This window comes from Nicotiana tabacum, chromosome 7, assembly GCF_000715075.1.
Source record: "Nicotiana tabacum cultivar K326 chromosome 7, ASM71507v2, whole genome shotgun sequence".
Lineage (NCBI taxonomy): Eukaryota > Viridiplantae > Streptophyta > Magnoliopsida > Solanales > Solanaceae > Nicotiana > Nicotiana tabacum.
In genome coordinates this window covers 67,616,196-67,629,815 of record NC_134086.1, presented here as the reverse complement: position 1 = coordinate 67,629,815, position 13,620 = coordinate 67,616,196, and the positions used below count along the sequence as shown (strand labels likewise).

The following is a 13,620-nucleotide window of genomic DNA, read 5'->3' as shown; positions in this document are numbered from 1 at the left end:
GAGAGGTTGCAGCAGAAGAAAACCTTCACCCCGTTGGGGGAGTCCTATACTAGTTTGTTCCACAGATTGAGGCAGTTGGATATGCTGAGGCCAATTGAGTCGAAATTGCCAAACCCTCCTCCAAAGAATCGTGATTACTCCATAAGTTGTGAATATTGTTCTGTTACTCCGGGGCATGATACAGAGAAGTACTGACACTTGAAAAATGCCATCTAGGAGCTCATTGACACAAATTGGATTGAAGTCCAGACTCTAGAGGCACCCAACATCAATCAGAACCCACTACCAACCCATCAGGAAACAAACATGATCGAGATAGTACGCAGGGGGAAGCCTAAGAAGCCTTCACAAACCGTCATGATGATTCGGTCTAATGAGGTCAAGTCAGTCAAAAAACTAACGGTTGAAGGATCAGTGAACAAGTTGAGCATGACAAGCGGTGAACCATCTGGGGTAGTCAAGAAAATATACCCAAGTGCTGTTGCGGCAAAACAAGAAAAGTCAAAAGTGGTTGTGCCAGGAATGGCAAACAAGCCTATCATAGTTGTAAAGGGTGCCCGAACGGATCCTGTCATCATCAAGCCTGTAACCCAGTTGCCGGTAATCAGCACCAAGGCCATCCCATGGAACTATGAACGGGTGATAATGACCTATAAGGGAAAGAAGTGAAAGAAGAAGTCAATGAGGCCTAGGGATTAACTTGTTCGGGGAGATGATTTGCCCTAGAAGAGTTAAGGAAAGCTAAAACATTCAGAGATAATCCAGTCCTAGTAAAGAAAGTAGTGACTGAAGAAGAGGCGGAGGAGTTTCTGAGAAAGATGAAGGTATAATATTATTCCATCGTGGAGCAGCTGAGAAAAATGCCCGCTCAGATTTCCTTGTTATCATTGCTAATCTATTCAGACGAGCATCGTCGGGCCTTGATGAAAATTCTGAACGAGGCTCATATTCTCGACAAAATTTCAGTAAACCATCGGGAAAAGTTCGCCAACAAAATATTTGAGGTGAACAGGGTCACCTTCTCTGATGATGAGTTGCCTATGGAAGGTACTAAACATAACAGAGCTCTATATCTTACGGTAAAATGTGAAGATTCTGTGGTTACCAGGGTATTAGTTGACAATGGGTCCAGTGTAAACATCTGCCATCTCTCAACTCTGAACAAGTTGAAAGTGGATGATGAGAGGATTTACAAGAACAACATCTGCGTTCGGGGATTTGACGGTGGAGGGAAAGATTCGGTTGGTGATATAGTGCTTGAGTTGACAATAGGACCGGTGGAATTTACCATAGAGTTCCAGGTGCTGGATGTAGCCATCTCTTACAATTTGCTGTTAGGTCGACCTTGGATTCATGCCGCCAAAGCAGTCCCATCCACTCTGCACCATATGGTCAAGTTCGAATGGGATATATAGGAGATCGTCGTGAATGGTGAAGATAACTTGTGTGCTCACAGTGATGCCTCTGTCCCGTTCATTGAGGTTGAAGATGACAAAGGGCCTTGGGTCTATCAAGTTTTTGAAATAGTACCGGTGGAGAAGGTTCCAGAAGGGAAAGTGTTCCAGCCCCAAAGATAACTTCCGCATCAGTCATCGTGGCCTTTGAAATGTTGAAAAATGGCTTTGTGCCTGGTAAAGGTCTGGGTGCATCTCTGCAGGGTATTATACAGCCACTGTCCCTCCCTGAGAATTTAGGTACGTTCGGTATTGGATTTAAACCTACAGCGGCAGATGTGAAAAGGGATAAAAGGTTGAAATAGAAGGCGTGAGCACTTCCAAAGCCTATTCCACGTCTCTCCAAGTCTTTTGTCAAGCCCGATGCCAGGAAATGCCCAATGACGACAGTTCCAAGTTCCGTGGTTGACATTGACGAAGAGTTAATTGAAAGGTTCCAGAGGTTGTTTGATGATGTGAACATGGTGGAAGTTAGAGAAGGTTCTAGCAAAGTGGACGTGCAGTTCGTCGGGCCTAATGCAAAGCTTAACAATTGGAAGGCTACTCCTCTCCCTACCCGAAAGGAGTCTTGGTAGTTTGTTTTGTTTTCCTTTCTATCTTAGTCATTCCAAGGTTGTGACTCACACTTTTATTTTTCGCTTGTTGATGTACAAACCCTGTTATCCTTTATTTTCAATGAAATGCAATTTCCCTTTTCCATCATTCCTGATAGTTTTATTTTTGTTTTTCTTTTCTTCTTTGTACAGTTCTTTTTATGCTGGTTTCAATAACATGACATGCATGAGGAATCTTCGGCCCAATCTTAAAAGTCAATCTAATTCTGAAATAATAATCCAAGAATAGAGTGTGATGATGAATCAGAATATAATGAGGAAGAGGCCTTTGAAGAGATTAGTAAAGAACTAAGTCATTTTGAAGAAAAACCTAAGCCTAATCTGAATAAAATGGAAGCAATCAATCTAGGGGATCCAGATAATGTCAGAGAAACTAAGATAAGTGTCCATCTTGAACCGCAGATCAGGGAGGAAATAATTAAGGCACTGTTCGAGTATAAGGATATTTTTGCATGGTCTTATGATGACATGCCAGGCTTAAGTACCGATTTGGTGGTCCACAAACTACCAATTGATCCAGCATTTCCTCCCGTTAAGAAGAAGTTGAGAAAGTTCAAAACTAACATGAGTATGAAGATTACAGAAGAAGTCACAAAGCAGCTTGACGCAAAGGTCATTCGAGTCATGCGGTATCCCAGTTGGTTGGCCAATGTTGTGCCCGTGCCGAAGAAAGATGGCAAGACCAAAGTGTGTGTTGATTACCGTGACCTCAACAAAGCAAGTCCAAAGGAAAACTTCCCACTGCCAAATATCCACATCTTGATCGATAATTGTGCCAAGCATGAGATTGGGTCTTTTGTGGATTGCTATGCGGGGTATCATCGGATTTTAATGGACGAGGAAGATGCGGAAAAGACGACATTCATCATGCCGTGGGGAACATACTGCTATTGGGTCATGCCTTTTGGTTTGAAAAATGCTTGGGCCACTTACATGAGGGAAATGACGACCATATTCCATGACATGATACACAAGGAGATCGAGGTTTACGTGGATGATGTGATCGTAAAGTCCAAGAAGCTGTCTGACCATGTCAGAGATTTGAGAAAGTTTTTCCAGAGGCTCCGCAGGTACAATCTTAAGCTAAACCCTGCCAAGTGCGCATTTGGTGTTCCATCGGGGACATTGTTGGGATTCATAGTTAGTCAGCGGGGCATTGAATTGGATCCGTCAAAGATCAAAGCTGTCCAGGAATTGCCACCACCAAAGAACAAGACCGAGGTGATGAGTCTGTTAGGGGGGCTGAACTACGTTAGTAGATTTATTGCTCAACTCACGATAACTTGTGAGCCCATTTTTAAGCTGCTAAAGAAGGATGCTGCGGTCAAGTGGACTGATGAGTGTCAGGAAGCATTTAATAAGATAAAGGGGTATTTGTCAAACCACCTGTGTTGGTCCCACCGAAACTTGGAAGACCTTTGATTTTTATTTGACGGTCCTGGATAACTCATTTGGTTGTGTGCTGGGTCAGCATGACATCACTGGCAGGAAAGAACAAGCCATTTACTATCTCAGCTAGAAATTCACATCTTATGAGGTTAAGTATACTCCCCTTGAGAGGACGTGTTGTGCCCTAACTTGGGTAGCGCAGAAATTGAAGCATTACTTGTAGTCCTATACTACTTACCTCATTTCTCGCCTGGATCCTCTAAAGTATATCTTTCAGAAGCCCATGCTCACAGGAAGGCTCGCAAAGTGGCAGATCTTGCTCATAGAGTTTGACATCGTATATGTGACTTGGACGGTGATGAAAGCCCAAGCTTTGACCGATCATTTGGTCAAGAACTCGGTGGATGAAGAATATGAACCTTTGAAGACTTATTTTCTAGATAAATAGGTAATGCACATTGACGAGGTCCAGAAGGAGGAAAAGCCCGGTTGGAAACTCTTCTTTGATGGGGCTGCTAACATGAAAGGTGTTGGGATAGGAGCTGTGCTCATTTTTGAAACAAGGTATCATTACCTTGTGACGGCTCAGTTCCGTTTCTACTGTATAAACAATATGGCTGAGTACGAGGCATGTATTTTGGGATTAAGGCTAGCTGTAGATTTGGGAATCCAAGAAGTCTTGGTCTTGGGAGACTCGGACCTTCTGGTGCACCAGATTCAAGGAGAATGGGAGACGCGAGATTTAAAGCTTATACCGTATCGACAATATCTGCACGACCTTTGTCAACAGTTTCGATCAATAGAATTTAGGCACATTCCAAGGATCCATAATGAGGTTGCCGATGCTTTGGCTACCTTGGTGTCGAAGTTACATCATCCAGATAAGGCTTATGTTGACCCTTTACATATTCAGGTCCGCGATCAGCATGCTTACTGTAACATGGCGGAAGAAGAACTTGACGGTGAACCTTAGTTCCACGATATTAGGGAGTATATCAGAATGAGGGTATATCCGGTACATGCCACAAGGGATCAAAAGAGAACAATTCATCGATTGGCAAGTGGATTTTTCAGTGGAGGAGGTTTGTACAAAAGAACTCCAGATCTTGGATTGTTAAGATGCATAGATGCTAGACAATCCACGACAATCATAACCGAAGTACATTCCGGGGTTTGCGGGCCGAATATGAGTGGGTATGTTCTGGAAAAGAAGATTCTTCGAGCAAGTTATTATTGGCTCACCATGGAGCGAGATTGTATTAGTTTTGTGCGCAAGTGTCATCAACGTCAAGTACACGAAGATTTGATTCATTCTCCGCCATCTGAATTACACACAATGTCCGCACCATGGCCCTTTGTTGCTTGGGGTATGGATGTCATCGGACCAATTGAGCCAGCAACATCCAATGGACACAGGTTCATTATGGTGGCCATTGACTACTTCAGTAAGTGGGATGAAGCTAAAACTTTCAAATCTGTGACCAAGAAGGCACTGGTCGATTTTGTTCATTCAAATATCATTTGTCGGTTCGGAACCCCAAAGGTGACCATAATAGATAATGGTGCTAATCTTAACAGTTATTTGATGAAAGAAGTGTGTCAACAATTTAAGATTACGCATCGCAATTCCACCCCATACCGCCCAAGGCGAATGGAGCAGTTGAGGCGGCCAACAAGAATATAAAGAAGATACTTCGGAAAATGGTGCAGGGTTCTAGGCAATGGCATGAAAAGTTACCCTTTGCATTATTGTGTTATCGCACTACTATTTGCACTTCAGTAGGTGTAACTCCTTATCTGTTGGTATATGTCACTGAGGCGGTGATACCCGCAAAAGTTGAGATTCCATCCCTTCGGATCGTTGCTGAAGCCGAAATTGATGATGATGAATGGGTCAAAACCCGTCTGGAGCAATTGAGTTTGATTGATGAGAAAAGATTGGCAGTAGTATGCCATGGCCAGTTGTATCAAAAGAGAATGGCGAGAGCATACAACAAGAAGGTGCGTCCGCAGAAATTTGAAGTGGGTCATCAAGTATTGAAACGCATCCTTCCACACCAGGCTCATGTGAAAGGCAAGTTCACCCCAAATTGGCAGGGGCCGTTCGTCGTAACAAGAGTGTTGTCCAATGGTGTTTTGTATTTAACAGATATAGAAGGCAAATGTGTAGACATGGCTATCAATTCTAATGCAGTCAAAAATATTATGTATGATTCTTTGGTTTAAATTGTGTTTGTTTGTACTTGACATGTTTTGAAGATTGGAATGACGAAGGCATTTTGTTTTGCTATCTAAACACTTTATCCTTTGTTACCCCTTTAAAGCCTTATTTATTTCCTTTCATACCCCTCTTTTGGAATCAATAGTGAAATTCAGAAACACGAACGCAAAAGGTAAGTAAAGAAGTAAAAAAGTAAAGAAGGAAAGAAGAGAGAAAACAAAAAGGAAAAAATGGGAAAAGAATGAAAAGAAAGAAAGAAAGAGAAAGGAGAAGAAAAAAGGGAGAAGAAAGAAAGAAAGAAAGAAAGAAAGAAACGAAAAGAAAAAAAGAAGAGAAAGAAAGGAAAAGAGAAGTAACAACAACAAAGCAATTCCTATGACATGAACTACGTTCGACCTGATTCCTTTTAAGGATATATAGGCAGCCTCACGGTTCGGTCCCATCAAAATAAAAATTCAAAAGTCCCCAAGCAAAGAAACTGGGTAGAAGTTGCATTTTTTGTAAGAGATCTGATTCCAAAAGTTGTAATTTTTAACCCATTCAAGCTGTTTTGAGCCTTTGTGATACCTTTTCTTTCTAGCCCTATCCAAAACCCACATTACGGTCCAAAGAATGACCTTCCGATCAGTCTTCGAGAGATGTCAAGTCGATCAAGCAGTGGTGTGATTCATATCAGGGGCAACACTCCAGTCTAAGCAGGAAAAATAAAAATGAGAGAGTCTTATTGGTGAAAACCCTCACGGGTACCGTAAGGCGATGGAAAGCTGAGAGAAATTAAAAATAAGAAAGTCTTATTGGTGAAAACCCTCACGGGCACCATAAGGTGACGGTGAGTTGAGAGATAAACAAATGAGAGAGGTTTGTTGGTGAAACCCTTTAGGGCACCGCAAGCCAAACAAGGTCAGTGATTTGGCGAAGAAATTGGGTTATGGAGATCCTGGGGAACAAAGCATGACAACTGAAAGGTGATTGGTTGAATAGGTCGGGCTGATTAATCCGAAATGCATGTCATGATCATTGGTGCCAGATGTTCCACTCAGACAAGTCTCTTTTCCTTTTCCCTCTCAAACAATCATCCTGTTTTGGATTCTCTTTTATTCCTAACTCTCAAAGTCATTGCATTTCATTTCTTCTGGGTTTATTTCTCTAAGGTTTTCCAATGTCAGCTTTGTTTAAGCAAGTAAGAAAGGATTTCAAAGCTTACTACCTACTTCCAAATTGCACAAAGCAAAATGCGGCCAAAGCATACCAGAGATAGCATGATGTAAAGTGGGAAATAAGGTGTCAGTGAAAGTTCCGTTGGTCGAATGGTTTAGTAATCTTGTAGGAGATACAGAGGTTCAGGTAGAAGGGTTAGAAATGTAAAACAACAGTTTGGGTGTAGAGCACTCGGGTCATCCAAGGTCCTGCAGTTGAGAGTCAGTCAGAAAGTCAAACGGTTCTTGGCCAGTTCAAGGCAACTAGTCAAAGTGAAGCACGACAGTGGAGAGTCCACCTTCAGCAAGAATTCCACAAACTAACCACCATATTTTAAACTGACAAGATTTTTATTTGATTTGAAACAGGGAAGAAAATTCTGTTTGTGTCGGAGAAACCTTCCATAAAGAAAGCAAGTACCGAACAAGCTCGATCATAAATCCACAGGACCCTCATGAACAGTGGGACTTAGTTAAAATTCAAAACATTCATAGATAACAAGATTTAGCGGAAGTCATACCTTTAGAAAATATAATTTAGCGTTAAAACTGTCATTTCACTAGGAGTTTTCAGGACCCTCCTAATTAATGAGATCTAGCTTTTAAATTCTTAGAGATATTGGGTAACAAAATTCAATTAACATTTACAGATGTGCCCATCTACCAAACTGGGGCAGAAAATTTCCTTTGTTTTGTCTATTATGTTGTAATCAAGTGCCCACCTAGAGAGCAAGGGAATACAATTGAAGTTTTGGCAATCAGGTGCCCACCTTTAATAACATGATTCGATTAACACTCACAGATGCTCCCGATGTCAAACTAGGGTAGAAAAATTTCTTTTGTTTTGTCTGTTTTGTTGTAATCAGGTTAAAAAGAAAAGCAGTTCAAGTGTTGGAAATTAGGAGCCCACCTGGAGAACAAAGGGAAAGCAGTTCAAGTGTTGGAAATCAGGAGCCCACCTGGAGAACAAAGGAAAAACAGTTCAAGTGTTGAAAATCAGGAGCCCACCTAGAAAACAAATCAAGTTCCGAGGAAAATAATTAAAGTGTTGGAAATAAGGAGCCCACCTGGAGAACAAAGGGAAAGCAATTCAAGTGTTGGTAATTAGGAGCCCACCTGGAGAACAAAGGGAAAGCAATTCAAGTGTTGGTTATCAGGAGCCCACCTAAAGAACAAAGGGAAGAGAAATCCAAATGTTGGTAATCAGGATCCCACCTGGAGAACAAAGGGAAAGCAATTCAAGTGTTGGTGATTAGGAGCCCACCTGGAGAACAAAGGGAAAACAATTCAAGTGTTGGTTATCAGGAGCCCACCTAAAGAACAAAGGGAAGAGCAATTCAAATGTTGGTAATCAGGATCCCACCTGGAGAACAAAGGGAAGCAGTTCAAGTTTCAAGGAAAAATAGTGCAAATATTGGTAATCAGGCACCCACCTAGAGAACAAAGGGAAAACAATTCAAGTTTCAGAGGAAAAGATTACAATTCAAGTTCAACAATCAGGCGCCCACCTGAAAAACAAAGGGAAAACAAGTCGAGTTTCGGAGGAAAGGAAGATAATTCAAATATTGTTAATCAGGCACCCACCTAGAGAACAAAGAGAAAGCAACAATGTTCAAAGGAAGACGGTTCAAGTTCAGCAATCAGGTGCCCGCCTGGAGAACAAAGGAAAAGCACTTCAGAATGCAATTCAAGTCAGCAACAAAGAAATTTCACCTGGAGAGTACGAATCAACAGAGCAATAGGAACTGCAAGATCAAGTTTGAAGATATAGTTAGGATTCTTGCAATTCATAGATCATAGTTTAGTCTAGTTTCTTTTATTTTCCCTTGGTGTAATAAGGAGTTCAACAAGCAGTAGCAGCAGCAGCAACAGTGAAATCATAGTTTCCTGGTAGTCCCAGCTACCAAAACTTCCCGAACTACACTGACCTGATTTCTTTATAGCCAAGGATATGCAGGCAACCTCGGAAGTAGGGTGCAGTCACATTTTCCAAAAATGCTTCCCACGGAGTATTCAAACGGGCAAAAATCGCTCGTATCCGCTCACTTTATCTTTGCACGAAAACTCTTCGTGTTTCCAAGCAAAGAGGGGCAGCTGTGAGCACGTGATTTTTGCCCTATACGAATTACTCCCATAAATTCAAGAAAATAAAATTTTCCATTATTTGCAGTTTCATAGATTTTTTGTAGGATTTTTGTTAATAGTTGCATTTGTTTGTGCACGTTTGTTTTTATTTAAATCATGAAAAGTACAAAAAAGTACTCTGCATTACATTTGGGGTTTATTTTTATATTTTTAGGTTAATTAGTAAATTAGTTATTTTATAAAAATGAAAAATCACAAAAATGGCTCACTTTGCATTTTTACTCTTTTAATTTTAAATTTGTTGTTCTTCTTTTAATTTAGGAGTTAATTAATTTTTGTAAATATTATAATGGGTAATTAGCTTAATTTGGTAAATTATTTAAATTTAAGAGTTAATTTGGTTTGTTAATTAATTTGAAAAGGAAAAGGAAAAACTGGAAATTGAAAAAAGGTAAAGAGAATCAGAAGGGCGGTTAGAGCCAATTCAACAAAGCCCAAACGAATTTTAGGCCCAAAACCCAGTCCGACAACCGGTCCAAGCTCTCAGTCAATGAGACCCTTGAAACGATGTAGTATGGGGGCAATACTATGTCGTTTTGAGTTCATATGTATTAAGTAGATACTGGCCCTTCATCTTAGCCCATCCAACGGCCGTGAAAGTCCCCTTTTTTTGTTTATAATTGTCTGAATACCCCTAAAATAACCTAGGACCCTATTACAGCTTTTCTTTCATCCTCATATCTCACCACCGCCTGCCACCCGCCGGATTTCGCCATCGCGGCGTTGAAGCTCCAAATCCCACCAAAAATCAACCATACACTCCCCATACTCCCTCAAACATTAGGCCGGTGTCAATTTCCCCAAAATCTCCACCAGTCTCCCTTAATTTCATATCTTAAAACAAAACCCTAGATACGTTCTTGCCCTTGATTCATCATGCAAAAGGCCTGGGTTCATGTTCTCCATGAAGTCAATTTTTGTCTGAAACGAGTGTTAGTCATTTGTTCTCACAAGAATAGTCGATTAACACTCATTTTGGTTTAAATCAAAAAGTCGGGGAGTTGCTTTATCCAAGTCGTCTGGGCGCCCAGAGTATTAGGTATTTCTATCTCTCTTGGTCCCTTTTTCTGTCTATCCGTTCCCCTTCGTTTCTTTATCTTCTTCTCCTTTTCTTTCAAGAATGAAGAATTTTAGCTTTCCTTTGTTTGTGCTTAACCTCAGAGTCATTTAGTCTGTCAATTGTTGTTAAACGTCTTAACATGATTTAGTTTTGTTAGGCCCTTGAATCCGTGTAATTCCTCACTGATCATTTCTAATTTATCTGTTTAATTTTGTTACGATTCCATGGTTTAGATGAATTGGTTCATTGTGGTTGTTTTTGATTTCGTTGAGTTGGATTATTGCTGTTTTCTTCTTCTTCCAAAAATTGCTTTGTTTTGGGCTTTGTTTGATTTGGGGCCTGCCCTATATCCAGACATGCCCATTAGCACTAAGGCCAAAAGAGTTCTGGGGGTTTTGGGTTTTTCAGTTGTTTAAAGGGGTTCAAGGTCTGGTGTGTTAAAGTAATTAGTAAGCCTTTGAAGGGTAGTTTAGGGAATTTAATAAGAGGAATCTCCCTTAAACTGATTGGGAAGCTTCTAGGAAAGAGGGGATTGGGTAGTTCAGTAAATAGGTTTAAAATTCAGGGTGTTATTTGAACAAAAGAAAAATTGGGGAAGGGGTAATGAACAAAACTCTGAAATCAATTCTGCTACCCTAAGGTCCTCTATATAAGGTTTGCTTACAATAAAAATGGGCAGAGATTACAAGACTAAAAAACTAGAAATGACTGAAGGGTACACTCACTACTAAAGTTTAGAAATTAGCAAGAAAACACAAAAAATTGGCAAATACTGGTCTGTTGTAGCTGGTTCTTCATGTTTCTTGGGTTTTAAAGGCTAGAAAAATTGCTGTTTTGTTCTGGGCTCAAGACATAAAAAGTTGACTGATGAACTGCCGTTTGTTGCTGTTTAAAAACTGCTGATATTTTAATTTCTTTGCTGAAAGTTTTTGTTGTTTGTTTCTTATTGTTCCAGGTATTCCTTTGAACCTTGAATGGAAAATGGAGCTTGAATATGTTTTATATGGAAGATATGTTTCTGCTGAAGTCAATGGGGATTATTTTGTTTGGGGCTTTAGTTTCCATATTTTCTTTAGGCTATTCAGCTTTCATTCCATTTTTTCATGTCCATTTCTTTCTTGTTATGCTTAAGTTTGTTTTGATGGTCTTTGGTTAATGAAGTTGTTCAGGGGTATATATTTAGTAGCTCATGCTGATGGTATTAAGTCTGTATAACAGTCCTGGTTAAAGTCGTAGTATAATCAGCCTGTTTGTGTGTTATTCATTGAAATAGGGGGGGGGGGTTGAACGTTTGTAATGTCTTTGGGGTTTGCTTGTCAATTTGAGGGATTAATTCTGAGCCCAATTTTGTGTACTTTTTGAAGAAAATTTCATATGATTGCATAAACATTGTCCAAATAGGTCATCTTAGAAGTCAGACGCTGTTATGGGTAGTTGAATGTATGGATTTGGCAATTTATTACTTGTTTAAAGTCATTTGGACTATAAAGGTCCAAGTCATCTGATTTGGTAGCATGCCAATAGTACGTTCCCTGTTCATGAATGGATTGATATTGTATCTTGTCAATCATGTATGTATATAACTTATTCTGATACGTTAACAAGGGAGTGGGTGTTTTATAGTTTCTATTTGGTGAATTATTCAGCACTGAAACTGCTCTTTGTCGATAATTAATTGGATTTATGGAATGGGTAAAGTGTTAAGTGAATTTGTCTGATAATGGTATGACTTTGGGCTTTGGGGGTTTGAATGGGAGCTGGCCTTAATGTCAATAAACCAAAGTAAGTCTCGCTTTGAAGGCCCAACTAATAATGCGTTGATTTTAATTGAAATCCTCTTGCCTATGCCACACTAGTCCTAGTCATTAGACCAAAGTAGGTTTTAGTTTCATATTTGTCACTCCTATAATCACAAATTTATTTAAGAATGCCTGAATCCCGTGGTTTGCATTAAGTGAGGTTTATTAAACAAAGTGAGATATGCCATATCAATGGAACATATAATTTATGGCCTTCATAAGACTAGACCAAGAAATCGTTTGAAAAAACAGACTTGAGGTGTGCCATAAGCAATTAAATCATCCATGGCCCTCACACATGTTTTAATTTAGATATTAAAAATGAACTTCGTAGTTTGCTTTAGGCGCGCTAATTATAATTATCACAGTTATTACTAAAATCCGGAGTACATTTCTTGTGGCTTGGTTCTAATTTCCGACAAGGTTAAATAGAACGTGTCGTGAACCACAGGTGCATTTCATGTAGCGTGACTTGCGATATGTTTTAAATAACCTTGAATTAATTCTTTAAATAAGTAAAAGCGGTTTTCAAAAGTTAAAAAATGCACATAGTTTTAAAAGTATTTTAAAATCAAATAAATATGCCAATAATAATAGTTGAGCGACCGTGCTAGAACCACGCCGGGTTAACAGAGTTCATTACCCGAATTTCTATGTTCGCGGACTGTAAAACAGAGTCAATCTTTCCTCGATCGGGGATTTAAATCGGTGAACTGGGACACCATAAATTATCCCAAGTGGTGACTCTGAATAAATATAAATAATCCTGTTTCGATTTTGTCACTTACATTGGAAAAACTCCCTTATACCCTCTCGGGGTGGTAAAAAGGAGGTGTGACATCCTTTATACTTCATGACACTTATTTATCACTTGTTATAAATAACATAAATACGTTAACCTCAAGATAATCTCATTCCCGATTCTATGTCAATTAACTGAAGATGAAACTTTTAACATACAAAAACGCAAGATGAAACATCCTTCCCCCCTTAGAAGCATTCATCCTCGAATGTTCAACTCCCCGTGATCTATATAACTTTGGCAGGGTCACCTTTGTAACAACACTACTACCAACTTTCCCCGTAGAAGCTTAATAACCCAACTCCACACAGGACCATAATTATGAATAACGACCATGGCCTCACACGACCAACGACAATAACCAACACAAGAATTTATACACGTACCTTATGGTTATGACGTCTCAGTCGGACCCTTTTCTGGAGGAGGAAATAAGTAGGGATCTCTAGACTTCATGTCTTCCTCGGCCTCCCAAGTCATTTCTTACACATTGTTGTTCCTCCAAAGTACTTTCACAGAGGCTATCTCCTTATTCCGTAGCTTGCGGATTTTTCGGTCTAGGATGGCAACTTGAATTTCCTCGTATCACAAGTTCTTTGTAATCTGTAACTCATCTGTGGGCACCACTCAGGTAGGATCACCAATGCATTTCCGTAACATAGATACGTGAAAAATTGGATGGACAGACTCCAACTTCGAGGGCAATTCTAACTCATAAGCTACTTGCCCTACTCTTCGAATGATCCTATAAGGACCAATATACCTGGGCTAAGTTTGGCTTTCTTGCCAAACCTCACCGCACCCTTCATATGTGACACATTTAAGAATACCCACTCATCAACCCTGAACTCTAGATCTTGTCACCGCACGTCAGAATATGACTTCTGCCAATTTTGAGCTGTCAACAGTCGATTCCGGATAAACTTTACTTTTTCTATGG

The 13,620-nt window shown here is 39.9% G+C and overlaps 1 pseudogene; it reads left to right on the top strand.

The window, feature by feature from the left end:
* The first annotated feature begins 306 nt into the window (after positions 1-306).
* The window catches only part of LOC107795511 (amine oxidase [copper-containing] alpha 3, peroxisomal-like), a 35,131-nt pseudogene continuing 21,817 nt past the window's right edge, over positions 307-13,620 (top strand).